Source organism: Amblyomma mixtum, chromosome 8, assembly GCF_055824585.1.
Source record: "Amblyomma mixtum isolate Tamu chromosome 8, ASM5582458v1, whole genome shotgun sequence".
NCBI lineage: Eukaryota > Metazoa > Arthropoda > Arachnida > Ixodida > Ixodidae > Amblyomma > Amblyomma mixtum.
The window spans coordinates 75,141,673-75,156,963 of NC_143019.1; the positions used below are offsets into that span (position 1 = coordinate 75,141,673).

General features: G+C 42.1%; 1 long non-coding RNA gene across 1 annotated transcript; it reads left to right on the forward strand.

The window, feature by feature from the left end:
• Positions 1-1,123: 1,123 nt before the first annotated feature.
• Positions 1,124-9,282, forward strand: LOC149333042 (uncharacterized). The gene is made up of 3 exons (XR_016284925.1): positions 1,124-1,478; positions 2,565-2,638; positions 9,144-9,282. It is a non-coding gene; the product is annotated as an uncharacterized LOC149333042 (long non-coding RNA).
• The last annotated feature ends 6,009 nt before the right edge of the window (positions 9,283-15,291 follow it).

Below are 15,291 nucleotides of genomic sequence, written 5' to 3' on the forward strand. Positions count from 1 at the left end.
TACACTTGGCACTTTATGCTGTTAGAATAAAAACTGCAAGACAAATTTCTCTTTTTTACACGTGCATTTGTTGACTTGACAGTTTCAGAAAATTTTTTAAAAAGTAACGACTTATATACTTGGGCTTAGATTATCATTAGCAAAATATTTGAGAAAAAGTTTAACTTCATTGTTCACAAAATAATAAATTGCAGGTTTGCAGAGCCCTGCATGCCTGAATCCGAACACTCAATTTCATTCAGAAAATTTTATTGAGCGTGCATTTCAAGACATTACTAATTCAATTAACAAATTGTTAACCACATAGCTGGCCACACAGCTTCTTTGTAGAAGGGTTACGAATACAAATATATACACAGAATATTTCGACAAGGCTGCACTCTTATACATGCACCTTGGTACACAATTACCAGTACAACACTGTTTTTCAAAATAGAAATGCAGATATATATATAAACACAATATGAGGATATAAATTACACAGCATATTTCATACTAAGAATTGATTTGGTTTTCACGTTGGATGAGAGAACTCCACTATAAAAAATGCACACCTTCACTGTAGTCTCAAGAAAGCATATACCATGGAGGTTGTTCTCTCGACGCGCGTTTCAACGCTGCCGCCTCTCACGTCGTGCTGCCGATCAAACAGCGTCACCATGTTTTTACGACAACCTACTCTCTACGACTGCTACGTTGGGTACTTTGTTAGCCTTGCTGATCTCCCATCAATATAAAAAAAAACTTCCCCATACAAACAGAAATCGGCATGTAATTTCGTGAATGAGCAAAGCAGCAAGCGATACTGCCGTGAGAACTCATGCATTTTTCAACCGCAGCGCAAGCAACAGGTCGTTAATTCGCGCGTTTCTACCAGTGGTAATTGCTCGCAACCGCTGCAATTTCTGTGGATGCCGATACGGCTGAATACACAATAAAAATACCAAAAATAAAATAAAAAGTAGGATACAAGCTTTTTCACAACGAAACCGAAACAGAAACTGGTTGTCACCGCCAGGTGGCTGCCGGTAGCTGTTTTTCTGCATAACCCTCATGGCAGTTCGGGTGCTGCGTCGCGTGCGTCGCGCTTCGGCGCTTGCTACAATTCGCTACTTGGATTGTGAGCCATCGTGAACTGTGTTGTGGTTTGCGTGTGTTTCTTCTTGCACAAGGGTGCACAATCGCGCAGTGCTGTCGACGTAGCCTATTCGAGGCAAAGTGTCATTTTTCTGGTCTCTCTAACTTTTCAGTCTGTGCGCTTCTTTGTGTAGTCCAGGATGGGTGTCCAGGCACAAAGACGCGCGGGCAGTGTCGCGGTGGAAATGTTCCAAATAAGGCCTGGAATATTTTCTTCTGTGTGACTACGTGGTAGAGAGTGCCGGCTACGTAGCACTCGTGCTGAACTCTCACTGGTTGGTGTAGTGCCCGTGACACGAAGGCAAACAGCGTTCTGCACGACTACGCAATCATCTGAAAAGGTAAGCAGTACTCGTGCATTATCCGAAGCATATAATGCTGGAACGGTGACCTGTCGTACTGCTGCAGTATTCGTGTTCAATGCTATAAAAAGCGTTTTTGAGGCGCTTTTGTTGTCGCCGCGGTGAGTTGCTCTGCCAAGAATTGCCGCTGTCGGTACTTGTTTTGGCAAAGGGGATGCGACCGTGCGTGTGCTAGCTTTGCATGATTTTGGTATGCGCATGTTTGCGCGTTTTGTTTCTTGTTGAGCACAGATTTCTCCTCGTATATGCCTCGTTCTATGCGTTTCTGCCCATGCTTGTTCACACCACCGCGCACGTTTCAAGGACCGGCACTTTGGCTGTGCGTAAAATGTATGATTGTCTTTCAAGATAGCGTTAGCACTTTGAGGGGGATGGAAACACCTTTTTGGCCGCGGTTTTTGCTTGGCCCTAGACTGTTGAACCTTAGGTCGTGGGGTCGATCCTGATGGCAGTAGCCGCATTTCGATTTAGGTGAAATGAAAAAAAGAATGCCCCTGTGCTGTGCGATGTCAGCTCACGTTAAGAAATTCTAGGTGGTCTAAATTAATCCGGAACCCTCCTATATGATCAGTGCCCATTTTCCGCATCTGAATTCAAACCCCACTATAAAGAAAGCACTGTCTCATGTTGCAGTTACCAACGAAAGTTAATTTCCGGCCGTCAGGATCTAATTTTTAGATCAGTATGTGAAGATATTTTTTTTTTATGATACCGATAGCGTTTCTGGCTACCCAGAGTATAGGATCTTGCATTTCGATCACTCTGCTGTTTGAAAATTGGGTTTCTGAGGAAAACAAGTGACGCAATAATTGTCTCAGTTATTACGATGTTTATCTACGCTTTCGAACGCAGATTTCTTTTTGCTCATAGCAAGATTCCTTTACTAGTGCTAGGGGAACTGATGCATTTTAAACAGGGTAGTTTTCCTTTGTATTGAGGCGTATACTTGGGCAAGTATATTTTTCCTGATCTTTTTACATTCATGTGATATTCACTGTTGGACCGAGTTCGCATGCTTGTTTTTGTACTCCTGTCATAGTGATAATGGGAAGTTGGTATCCGCAGGAGGCACGTCTGTCTTCCAGTCCGAGTCAATGGCATGGATTTTGTGGCCACCAGATGAAGTCAAAAGCTGTGTTGTAAGTTGTTACTGCATTGTGCTTTGTTTTTTTTGGTTGCCATGAAATGTTCTCTTACTTTCATTGCTCTTTTCCTTAATGCTACTGCTTGGACCAGTTTGGATAGCTCTGACCTGATATGTTTACATGTTTATATGAGTAATATTAGTTGGCTGTCAGAATGGGCCGGTTGCAGGCCATTTGAAGTTTTACATTCAATATTGCTCGTGTTTTAACCGTTGCATTCTATGCATGAAGTGCGAAATGTCTGCATGTTTTTGGCTGCATTATGTGATACTATTTGACTACGAATATTAACATTATGATGCATGTGTGTTAACTTAAATATGTGTTTTTATGCCACTCATCGCAGGTCACAGATGTAAAAGAAAAAGTGCACACATGAGAACTGGTTTCATTACTGCTGCCTTGTTTTTGCTAAGCATGGAGAGCTTAGCTAATTGGTTCTGGGTAGAATTATGAGACATCATTCCAGTGTACAAAAACACATGAACGAAGAGAGTAGACTCCATAGACCCCAGACTTCAACTGAGGTTGATTCCACAACATGAGCTTTTTACATGCAAAGTGGTACTAGTGACCCCTGTGGCTGAAAAGTGTTTCCTCGACCAGGTAACAATTATTCAAGGTTGCAAAAACAAAAACATAGGCGTAAGGTTAGCTTGTCACTCAAGTTGAATGCATTGGCATGACTAAACATTGCCTACCTGGCTGACCCAACACACATTTGCATTGAGATAATCTATTTCTTTTTCTGCCTGCCTGCTCCAGTCGCCTTACTTCGGCATTGACGCTCTCACGACTCTGTGACAGCATCAATGCGCAAGTAAGGAGACTGGAGCAGGCAGTTTTCACAGGAGAAATTGTAGCCTTAGTGGTAGAAAGCCAGGTTCGAGAGATGAAGTGTGCTGGGCAGTGCAAGCCGGAAGACAACGCACATTCGCAACAGTGACCTGTCGTGCCCTATTGCCATCAGGTGTCACACCGCCTCAAGAAGGCCAGTGACAAACATGATGTACATGTCGTATTTTCAGCTTGGGAAAGCTGGGATGCATGTGCCACCTGATAAATTACGTTACGAAAAAGCCTGCCTACAAAACTAAGCACACCAAACCCCTCGTTAAACATGAGGTTGACATGGTGTACAGCATCCTCCTTGCCTGTGGCAAACATTACATTAGACAGACGAGGCTTGCATCAATGAACGCTTGCTTTAACATTGCAGGACAGCTGATTCATTAAGTGGCAGAGGTCATTTAGCTGAGCACATTCGCCTTTGCTCGCACAAGCGAGCATGCAAGGCGTTTTTGAAAGAAACACATGCCTTGTGCAAGTTTAGCACTTGAAAGGGCTGGGAAATTTTTTAAGCCTTTTGTATCTCTGCTGAAAAAGAGAATTACGTCAGCAGCCCTTCTGCAGCGCTCCAGAAAAAGAAATAGATTATCTGGAGGCAAATATGTTTGTTGGGTCAGCCAGGTAGGTGATGCATAGGCGTGCCGATGGGTTGAATGTGAGTGGCAAGATACCTTTACCCCTATGTTTTTTTGTGTTTTGGTTTTTGCCATCCTGAATAATTGTTATCTGGTGGCGGAAATACTTTTGAGCCCCAGGGATCACTAGTACCCCTTTGCACATAAAAAGCCTGTGTTGTGGAAGAAACCTCAGTTGAAATATGGTGTCCATGGAGTCTACTCTCTTCATCCGTGTGATTTTGAGTGCCGGAATGATGTCTCATAATTCTCCCTTGTTTTCAGTGAATAAGGAGGGCTTCTGGTGTCTCTTTTTTTGTATGTGATGGTTATAACAAAGTGGCTACCCATAAACTGTCATTTTGGGCTTAATTGAAGGATCCTTGGGAATTTGTGTGACAGCATATTCCATGGGCACTTTCTTGAGAAAAATCAGTTATTTGTTACCCATTTCACTGCATTAACCATTGCTTCTCATCATGTCTCGAAAGTCATTTATAAGCACAAGCTTTCGAGTACCTGAGGGCTGTGTGAGAAGCCTTCTGACATACTTTAAACTACTGAGGATATCTGAAGACAGATTTTACCAATAATTGTTAGCCAATCCAAACCTCTTGGTTCTATCCCTGACAACCTGAAGCTGACCTGTCAATAATTAAGGCTGGAAACCGTTCTGATCCCCAAACTGTTTTCCTATTTTATTGATGTGCATTTTGCATGAACTGTTAGAGCACAAAATGAGTCCGCATATTACTTGCCACCATAATTCAAACTAATATTTCTATACCAGTCATCACGGCTCCCATTCTCTTTACTCATGTGCAATCCAACTTTTTGAATTCACAACAGATTTTCACCCAAATTTAGATTCTTTATTTTAGGCAAGTGTCATCGACTTGAATTTCTACAAAGCTTTTCATGTTTGTCATTATAACCTTTTAGCTACACTCTCATACTTGAGCCTTCATTCTTTGATATTAGTGTACATTCATTGCTTCCTGTTCTACGGCTGGCCTTAAAAAACTATTGTACTTCTTGTCTTATGAAGCGCAGCATATCACTATGCAAAATCATAAGGCGTCCCTCATCCTGAGTCACTTTCGGATGTTAAACCCCCATAAACCAAACCAAGCACATTACTAAAGTACATTAATATTAGCCATTCAATAACAGTCTGTCTTTATGTCCCAACCTTGTCTTTATGACTGCATTATTCAGAAGGATGCCCCAACTATCTCAGCTACTCTGACTGTATTGACTTTTGCAAGATGGATGAATGGGCTTGTTTGTAATTCATCGTGTGAAAACAGCGCAAAGAAGAGAAAGATGAGGAAGGAATGCGACGCTGCGAGTGCTGACTTTCAAGAAGGTTTATTGGAAAGCACATCAAAATATATACATTGTGGCCTAAAAAAGGAATGAAGAAAGGGCGCCTTGTAACATTCACTTTGGATCTGTCAAAAACAAAACGAAAGTTGAATATGAAGCATTTAAGAGCATGAACTCTTTCTTAGGGAGCGATAAAGAAGGTGTGTTAACACATTGATTGCGTTTTTTCTACAATTTCAGTGGCCTCGATCATCTCATGCACAAACTTTTCTGTGTCTGTCTAGCACAATGTAGCACAAGAAATTACGCCTCACAGCAATCAGGATGTGGCAAACGATCACAGTCGCGACAGTGAAACATCAGATTCCGCCTGCTAGCTTTGTTCACATCGTAACGGTGGTCTTTTGACCTCTCATTGGCACCTCTGCTAGTTTCTTGCTTAAGTTGATACATTAGCTAGATGGTTCAACTTTAGATTATTACATAGTTTCTTGGCTCTGGACATTGCTATTAACAAATCAGCTGCTGTGTGACACTTGAACTCAGAATTAACTGCCTCCGTTGCCTTGGACAGAAAGACGCCTTTAGACATGACCACAAAACTACCTTCTTTATCAGCAGTTGAATGCGATAGGGCCCACCGTCTTAAACCCGTTACAGTTCAGCCTGCGGGCAAGTTCCTGGCATGGTTCAAACCACGACACCCCATCAACCAACGCCCCCTGAAACACACCTGTCACGCTCAGGTCCAGGCACAGGAAGGCAAGACGTCAAAGTATGGCAAACAGCTCCAGAATAGTCCTCTTCGAAGGAACAATGGCAAATTTTGGCCTGTATATGCTTCAAGCAGCAGACGAGGCAGCAACTCAGTGTCGACATTGTGCACCTTGTTTTCAGACACTCGTGCCTTGGCTTCTCTGCTCCGGGCTAGTGAGCGCAAAGTGGCTGCAAAGTGGCATTCCAGATGGCTTTCACCTGGTCAACGGTGCGTGACACCGTCAACCAGCCACTCCCTGGCTTGTTTTCAGGCACAAGAGTTTGACAAGGTGCACACCTTCAGCTTTGAGTCGCTGCCTCGTCTGGTCCTTGAAGTGCTTATGGACCAAAATTTTCCGTTCCTCCGAAGAGAACTATTGTGGAGATGCTTGCCATGGTTTGACGAGTTGCCTTTTCCACGCCCAGACCTGAGTGTGACAGGTGTGTTTCGGGATGTTTTGATGCAGTGTCACGGTTTGAACCCTCTTTAGGAACTTGCCCACAGGCCGAACTGTGTCGTATTTAAGAGGGTGGGCCCTCTTGCTTTCAACTGCTGATAAACGGTGGTTTTGTGGTCGTATCGAAAGGCGCCTTTCAGTCCAAGGCCACAGATGCAGCGTATTCTGAATTTGAGTGCCACTTACTATCTGATTTGTTAAAAGCAAAGTCCAGTGCCAAGAAACATTAACAATCTAGAGTTTAACCATCAGGCTAATGCCATCAACTTCAGTAAGAAAAATTGTCCAGCTATCTTCTTTACCGCAAACACCCATAAAGGTGACTGCTCCTTGAGGGTTGTAGTTTAAGAGAATGGAACCTGTCAGAAACAAATCGCCTTCTCTTTGCGACATAAAATTAAGTTGCTGAGCATTGATGACTCCTCTCGTGTAAGATCTGCAGAGAAAGTAACGCAGTTTCTACACAATAACTCTCGCACCAGTTTCATGGGGTGCTATGTTGACATCAAGGATTTATATTACGCCATCCCTCAATCAGGATCAATAATGTGTTGAAGAATTCATTAACCGAAATGGAGCAGTGGCATTCCTTATTGAAATCCTGTTTGATTGCCATGGCATCCAGTTTTGCCCAGCTCATATGTCGTTTGTCCTTTACTGGATATTCAGAACATTTGTCAGTGTCTTTAGCCGATTGCTTTAAGCAGAAGTTGAAACATTCCTTTTGTGCCCCCGTCGAGACTGTAACTCCCAAAAGGAAGTTTGTACGTACCTGTTCCCTACATCCACAATTGATCGCACCGGTTAAATAGACAGTCGAGTTGGCGTTGATATTGTTTTTCTAACCCTATGAAGTTTCAGTACCTGTATTCAACCGAGATTATCCATCAGAGTCTCTTCGTGCATTGCACAGAAGACATAGTGTGTTCGAACGCCTTGAAATGCGGCTATGTTTACATTGGGAAAACAGGCAAGTGTGTCACTGAGAGGTTTAAAAGACCACCACGACGATGTGAACAAAGCTTGCGGGAGAACTTTGATGATTCACTGTCGCAATTGCAATTGTTTGCCAGATCCTAAACGCTGTGAACCGGAATTCATGTTCTGCATTTTGCCTGACAGACACAGAAAAGTTTGTGCGTGAGATAATCGAGGCCGCTGAAATTTAAAAAAAAAACCGCAATCACTGTGTTAGCACACCTTCTTTATCGCTTCCTAAGGAAGAGTTCATGCTCTTAAATGCTTCTTTGTCAGTTTTTGTTTTGTTTTACACTCATGCAATGTGGTTGACACAAGGTGCCCTTTGTTCGTTGTTTTTTTAGGCCACAGTGCATATATTTTGACGTGGTTTCCAATACGCATTGGCGATAGTCAGCACTCATGCCATCATATTTATTCCTTCGTTGTCCTTGTCTTGTCTGCATTGTTTTGTCACAACGTATTGACCTCCTTTCCCACCTCAAGGGTTAATGGTATGGAGAAACCTTAACCAGATGCAGCCCCACATACTTGGAGCATGTCACGATACATGCTGCTGGCACCACAAGGGCACTCGGGTTTATCAGGAGATGTCATGATCTGTGTGCTCTTGCCGTGCTGCGCAGTTTATGCATAAAAATTTGATTCCAAACTGAAGTATTCCCTAGCTCTTTCAATTTTGCACCAAACTGTTTGATGCTACGCCGCCAACTCCCTTTAATCCAACAGCGACACTTGGTACAGCATATGTGTAATCAGTCATCTCATTTGACCACCAGACATCACTGCATAAAAGGGGAAATCGCTCGTTTAGGTGTGTTCCATATACTCTACAATACTTTTCCACAACTTAATGTTAAATGTTGCTGCCCCGCTTCAGACCAGGATGCCATCACAACTAAATCAAGAAATTTTTCCTGTTCCCATTGAAGAATAAATTGGCTACCTCACCACATTTTCATTGCATGTGGTCCCTCAAAATTATGGAAATAAGTGATATCGCTTGGAGCATTGACACTGGTTTGTTTTACCTTTTGTTTGCTGCTGTTTTTATTTTTTGCAACTGATGTATCAATGGATTGTATGCCTCTTTTCTTAGTGTATCGTCTGCGACATCTCAGCTGTGCTACTGCAGTCACCCTTCTGATGTTACCTTTATATTCTCCCTCTTATTAATACCCCACTAAAAGCTTTCAGAGGACAAAAAACGATGGCTTTTTTATTTTGCTCATTATGGCACACGTCAGGCTTATGTTTAGGGATATAGGAGAGGCCTTTGTCTTGCAGTGGTGCTAGTTATGCTGCTGATGATGGTACTTAATGACGAGCATATGATATATTGAATAAGAACCTCAAATTATTTTTCTTTTTGAGTGCGAATAGCTTCAGTGGTTCTTGATTTAGGCTCACTTTATTCCTGTGGCCACAATACGGAGTTTACTTTTTTAGCACTCTAATACTGCAAAGAATAAAAACTTGTGGATCCTAATTCTTTGATTTCAATCTTTTCTGCAGAGTGCATCGCCCAGTTTTCCCAAGCCCTCATGCACTGGTGGTACATCAACAAGGCTGTTTCATGGGGCCCAGCTGCATTGACAAGTAGCTAAAGAAGAGCAAGAGGAGCATGAACACAAAATAAAACTGGCTGTAGGAGCTTCATCTATTTTGAAATTTGCTGTCTCATTGCATCAGACATAACATTGCCCCATGGCCCCTGCCCCAACATCTCCCAATCATTCCAACATGCCCAGTCATTCCAACAGGCCCAGTCATTCCAACATGCCCAGTCATTCCAACATGCCCAGTCATTACAACATGCCCAGTCATTCCAACATGCCCAGTCATTCCAACGTGCCCAGCCATTCCAACATATTTTCCATTACCATAATCCACCAAGGTTTCCAGTGGTTTCCAATATTTACATCATTGCCTTTTTTTCCAATAGGGAAAAGCATGCAGCTTTGTTAGTAACAGCTTCCTAACCAGTAGGAAATGGTTAATTCTTAACTTTCAGTTATATGAGGCATCTATACCGCATTTTCGATGCGAAGAGCGCCATTTTAACCAGCCTTATTCACAGGTACTCTCGACTTATGTGCTGACGTGAGAGTTTATGGCTACTTTTCGACTTGTAAAGCAGGAACAGCTGTATTTTCCCTAAAATCGTTTTTACATTACATTTGAACAATATTCCTGATATATTGTGCTCATTAGGAATGTTTATATTCAGATGAAACTTTTTACTACCTTGCAAGCGTTATCGTCATCGTCATTTTGATAATGGCAATAAATGTGGACGTGTAGCACCAACTTCGAAAATAATGGCATTAACAAACTTAAGGCCTTAAGCATTTACTGCCATTTCTTGTGCGCGTGCGGCACGGGTATTATACTGTTAGATTAGAACGTTTAGCTTAGAACATTTAGCTGAGAACATTAGTTTAGTACTGTTAGCTTAGCACATAAGAACATTTTTGAATACTTATTGAACATTTTTGAACATTTCTACTAGCCTTGAAGTGAACATTCCTCCTAAATTTACTCCCACTTCAATTGTCGTTTTCAGGAGCTGTTCCTCCGCATTTCATTATTTATGAAGCAATAATTCCGCCATCTTGAGGGTAGACAACACACAATGAACCGCTGTAAAGGCCGTGTATTTACCATCTGCTGGCGGAGCTCCTGTGGTGTTGTGGTGCTGGGGCCCGGTTCGTCGATGGCGTCCGAGTTAAAACATTTTGATAGTGATGATATCTGAAAACAACCACATCAACACATCTTTCGGTGCGCAGTAAAAATCATCAGATGAGTGAATTAGATCCACAGCAATTTTTACTAGTGTCCCCAGCATGTGAGTTTCTCTATTGCATATTCAAAAGAGATAGTTGCTTTCATACTTGCTATAAAGGACCACAGCCCTACGACCCGCAGAGACAAAACTATTCTGGACGTTCCATATATATCAGCATGACAGAGTTTTTATTTTGAGTCTATATCGATAGTAAATTCCCCTGAACGAGAGCACATAAGGTCAAGTACAAACCCCATGGTACTAGTCGCATGATATAAAAGAAAATTCACAGGGTATGAAAACCGCTGCCACAAGTTGTTGTTGGGACGCGGGTTCGCAGTAGTGTCTGGGACGCGGGTGCGCAGTCGCCGACCGGCAGGAGCAATGAGGAGGAGACGTGGAGTTTAAAGGAAAAGCAGGAAGAAAAATATATTCACATATTTACATCATGCAGTAGCGAAATACACGCTACATGCCAACAGACATCAAAATGGGGAATGCCGCTAACAAAATGTGGGAGCTCTTAAATACAGTAGTGAGCACTGATTCCCGCCCTTTTCGTCCAATCAGGATGAACTGTCTTTTTGGATGCTATTCTTTTTGGGAGCGTCCCTGTACATGATTGACCCAAACTTGTAACACGTTCTAGGATGATGACGCGCAGGCTCGCAGAGAAGGAGGCCACAGATAGGGAGGGAAGGGGCAACGTTTATAGATACTTTTTTAGGTCCATAACTCCTCCTCTGAAAGCGGGCGCTGCTTGTACCCGGGCGGGGAGAGGGCGCTGCGGTCGACGTTTGCGCCGTCGCCGGCGCGCGCGCGCGCGCGGCTCCTCTCTTTTAGTTACTACTTAGCCCGTGCACGGGTTTGTCGCTGCCTTTTTTTGTCCTTTTGTGTTCCTGTGCGCTCTGCCAACACGTGGTCCCCATCGTGCACTCAGAACAACAAACGCTGCTGGCCGTGAAGCAGCTTTCAATCGCGACGATGCCAACTTGCTTCGTGCCCGGCTGTACCAGCAACCCGGAGAAACGCCATCCGGACGGAAGCAAGAGGAAATATCAAACTCATTGCGTCAAATCAAACCGTTGAGTCCCTGCGGGTGACATTGATGTCAGTGCTGTCCATTATAGACTTCCTACACAACAAGGGTGTCAGCTATATTCTCACAGCGATATTAAACCAAGACCCGCTTGAGGTAATTAGACTGACACGTTGAAAAAGCCTAGAAATGCTCATATATAATGTTTTTTTTTAATCCAGAGATTTCTTGGCCCAGTGAGGTCATTTGGAGGTGACGAAGACCACCCTACAGTGAAGAAGTTTAGCAAATTATTTCAGCTGCTTTCTCTTTACACATCTGTTGAAGTGGCTGTGAAAGGGAACTGTGAGACGGGAACTGATCGTGTCTTACTTAGTGCCTTAAAAAGCCTCGGAGAAAAGCGTCGCGACGCCCTCATCCAGAAAAAGTCTAGAAAGAACAGATCTAGCAGGAGCTGATGGCGATACCTTTCAGGGACCTCTCCAATGCCTCCAACGACCACAGATACAGGGTTCCATCAACACAAGAAACAGCCCTGTACTATTTGGCAGGCTATGTGGCTTGCAAAAAAGAAAAATAAACCGAAATGTGAACTTTGCAAAGCGGACGCACTTGGCAGGCAGGATTCTCTGCCGCGTGAGGCTTTGCTCAAAGGAAAAAAACCAATTTTGCTGGTGAGATTCACTTCTGTCGCTGCAAAAGAAAAATGGATGAGTCATCGAAGCCAGATCACGCCCCTAGTGCAAAAGGGAGAGCTATCTGAAATGTACTTTAACGACAACCTCACCACATCAAACAGGAAACTGCTCTGGGAGGCTAAGCAGAAAGGCAAGGCAAGTAATTTTAAATTTGTTTGGGTCAAACATGAAAAAATCTTTGCTAGGAAGACCGAAGTCTCTTCTATTTTTCGAATCCATGATTCTACTGATTTAGATAAACTAGTTTGAATCATGAACTGTACCTTTTCCCTTTGCTCCAATATTGGTGAATTTTGTAACTTAGTCTCGCCAAAGGTGGACGCATTCAGTGTAGTTCATGTAAACATACGCAGCTTACGAAAACATTGGAATGAATTTTTGGCTGTTGTTGACAACACTAAGAATACCATAGATGCATTCATACTTACAGAAATTAACATCCCTTCCACACTTCTCTCCTCTTTTTCGTTACCCAATTATTCCAGTTTCTCTTTCACACGCTCAAATCGGATAGGCGGCGGAATTCTTGTTTTCGTTCACAGCAAATGGAATGCTTACCCTTTAAAGTCAACATTTTGCTTTGCTGAGTGTGTTGCATTGCAGATATCACTTTTAAGTTCGGAGGTTACACTTCTAGGAGTTTACAGGCCTCCTTCCCAAAATGTGAAAGAATTTCTTTCTGAGCTCGACAATTTTTTGGGCTCCCTATTGCCAAATCATGCTATATGCCTCATTGGAGACTTCAATATTGACACCTTGTCACTAGCACGTTCATCTGTTTGCGAGTACCTCAACACTTTGACAAAACATGGTATTGAACCAACGATAAAAGACTACACAAGAGAAGAGTACCTGGGAAAACATTTCGTATCTTCTTATATCGATCACATCAATATAAGAGCTCCGTTTGCCCAGAATTTCTCTTCTGTGATTACATACAAACTTTCAGTTCATTACTTTGTAGGTTCTCATATCCTTTTTCCTTCTTCAAATAAATCATGCCTTAATAAGGAGCAAATTTCATGTACAGACACTGCCACATTCGATAAACTTATAGCCGACTTTAACTGGGCCTCTTTCCTCGAGGAAGCGAATTCTTTTAACGTATATGATAGATTCGTGCAGGTTGTCAGTTCCATAACAGCCTCATCACAAAAGGTCAAAGTGATCAAAAAACGTAACCCAAACCTTCCTTGGTTAAAAAGGGACATTCTAAAGGCCATTGCAGAAAAAGACGCCCTTTGGACACGTTGCAAGCGTTCTCCCAACAACACACGCCTCAAAGATAATTTCAGGTTATTTAGAAACAAAGTTACTGCCATGATTCGAGCCTCGAAACGTAACTACTTCAATTCGGCTTTCCGTAACAACCAACACTCTTCGCGTAAAACTTGGTCAACTATCAATTGCCTTTTTGGACGACACCCTAAACAATCCATTAGCGATGCATTTGCCAAATCCTTCAAAGACCTTCCCTCTGCTGCCTCTGAGTTTAATGCATTTTTCTCTCAGGTTTCTAGAAATTTTCCATTATCCCACTATGAGGTTCCTCGGTCTTTATATTGCACAGCTTCTTCAGCTTTTCTCCCCTCTATTACACCCCAAGACCTTCACAGCATAATCTTTAGCTTCAATTCGAAGAAAGCCGCAGGTATTGACAATATCAGGATGAGTGACCTCCAACGGAACTTCACGAAACTGCAGTCGGTACTTCTTTTTATGTTGAATGGTTTTTTCACTGAATGCTTCATTCCACACAATTTAAAAGTTGCCATAGTTAAACCGTTACATAAAAGTGGCTCTTTAAAAGCTATTGAAAATTACAGGCCTATTTCAATTCTACCTGCGATTGCGCAGATTCTTGAAAAGCACCTATTCCGAGTTATGTACAGTTTTGTTTTCACGAATAATATCTTATCAGAGGCACAGTTTGGTTTTATTGAAGGCAAAGGAACTGTTCTCTTATTAGAAACCTTTACTGATATCATTTACTCATGCTTTGATAATAACAAATTCGCATGTGGTTTGTTTTTGGACGCTAGCAAAGCTTTTGATTGTGTCCGGCATGACCTACTGCTAGAAAAACTTGATGTCATGGGCTTTAGGGGTCTTTTTAAAGATTTGCTGAAAGAATATTTTTCTAATCGGGCTCAAGTTGTTGAAATAAGCAGGCATCGAAGTTCTGAATCATTTTTGTCGGCATGTGTTCCACAGGGCTCTGTTTTATCGCCTTTGCTTTTCAATTTATTTGTAAATGATTTATCGAATGCTGTCGCAAAATGTTACATCTTTCAATACGCCGATGACACGTTATTGTTGTCAACAAATACTTCGTTGCCTCTGGCCATGGATGCTCTTAGAACAGATGTGGTGCATGTTATGAACTGGTTCTTAAATAATTCTATTGCAATTAATCAACAGAAAACTAAACTCATTTGTTTTCGTAATCCTCATAAAAAGCTTTCTTTTGTTGAACCATTGTTTTTACATTCTTCGCATTGTCTTAATTGTTCTTGCATTCCAATTAATTTTTCAAATAGTGTCAAGTACCTTGGTATACTTTTTGACAGTGATATGTCTTGGAACAGTCATCTTACCCTAGTATGCAACAAGCTTCGTGGTTTATCATGTGTACTATACAATGTTCGTTATTTATTACCTTTTCAGACTCGCAAGCTTATTGCACATGCTCTCATTTATGGGGTTCTCAGATATGGAGTCACTGTTTATTATCATTGCTCAAAAACTTGGCGAATGAAATTAAATGCGATACTAAAGAACATCCTTCGATCCGTGGCATACAACACAAATGCTTCACCTGATTGCAATTTGTTTTCGCTTTTACAGCTGCCCTCTTTTGATGCCCTCTTCCATCATGTAGTCATTCGTGCTCACTTTTGGGAGAGTACATTTTTGGTGCCTTTCATTCCTGTTCGTCCTTTTCGACATCATCCCCGTTTTACGGTACCTCGCTGCTACACTCACTATGGCCACTTCACTCGTAATTATTACATACCAAAAATGTTTAATTCTCTGCCTGATTCAATCTTTTCAGTTTCTTCGTTGTCTCTATTAAATAACTTCTTAAAAACACATATGTCGGTAACCTAAACTGTTTCTTTGTTCTTGTTTGCC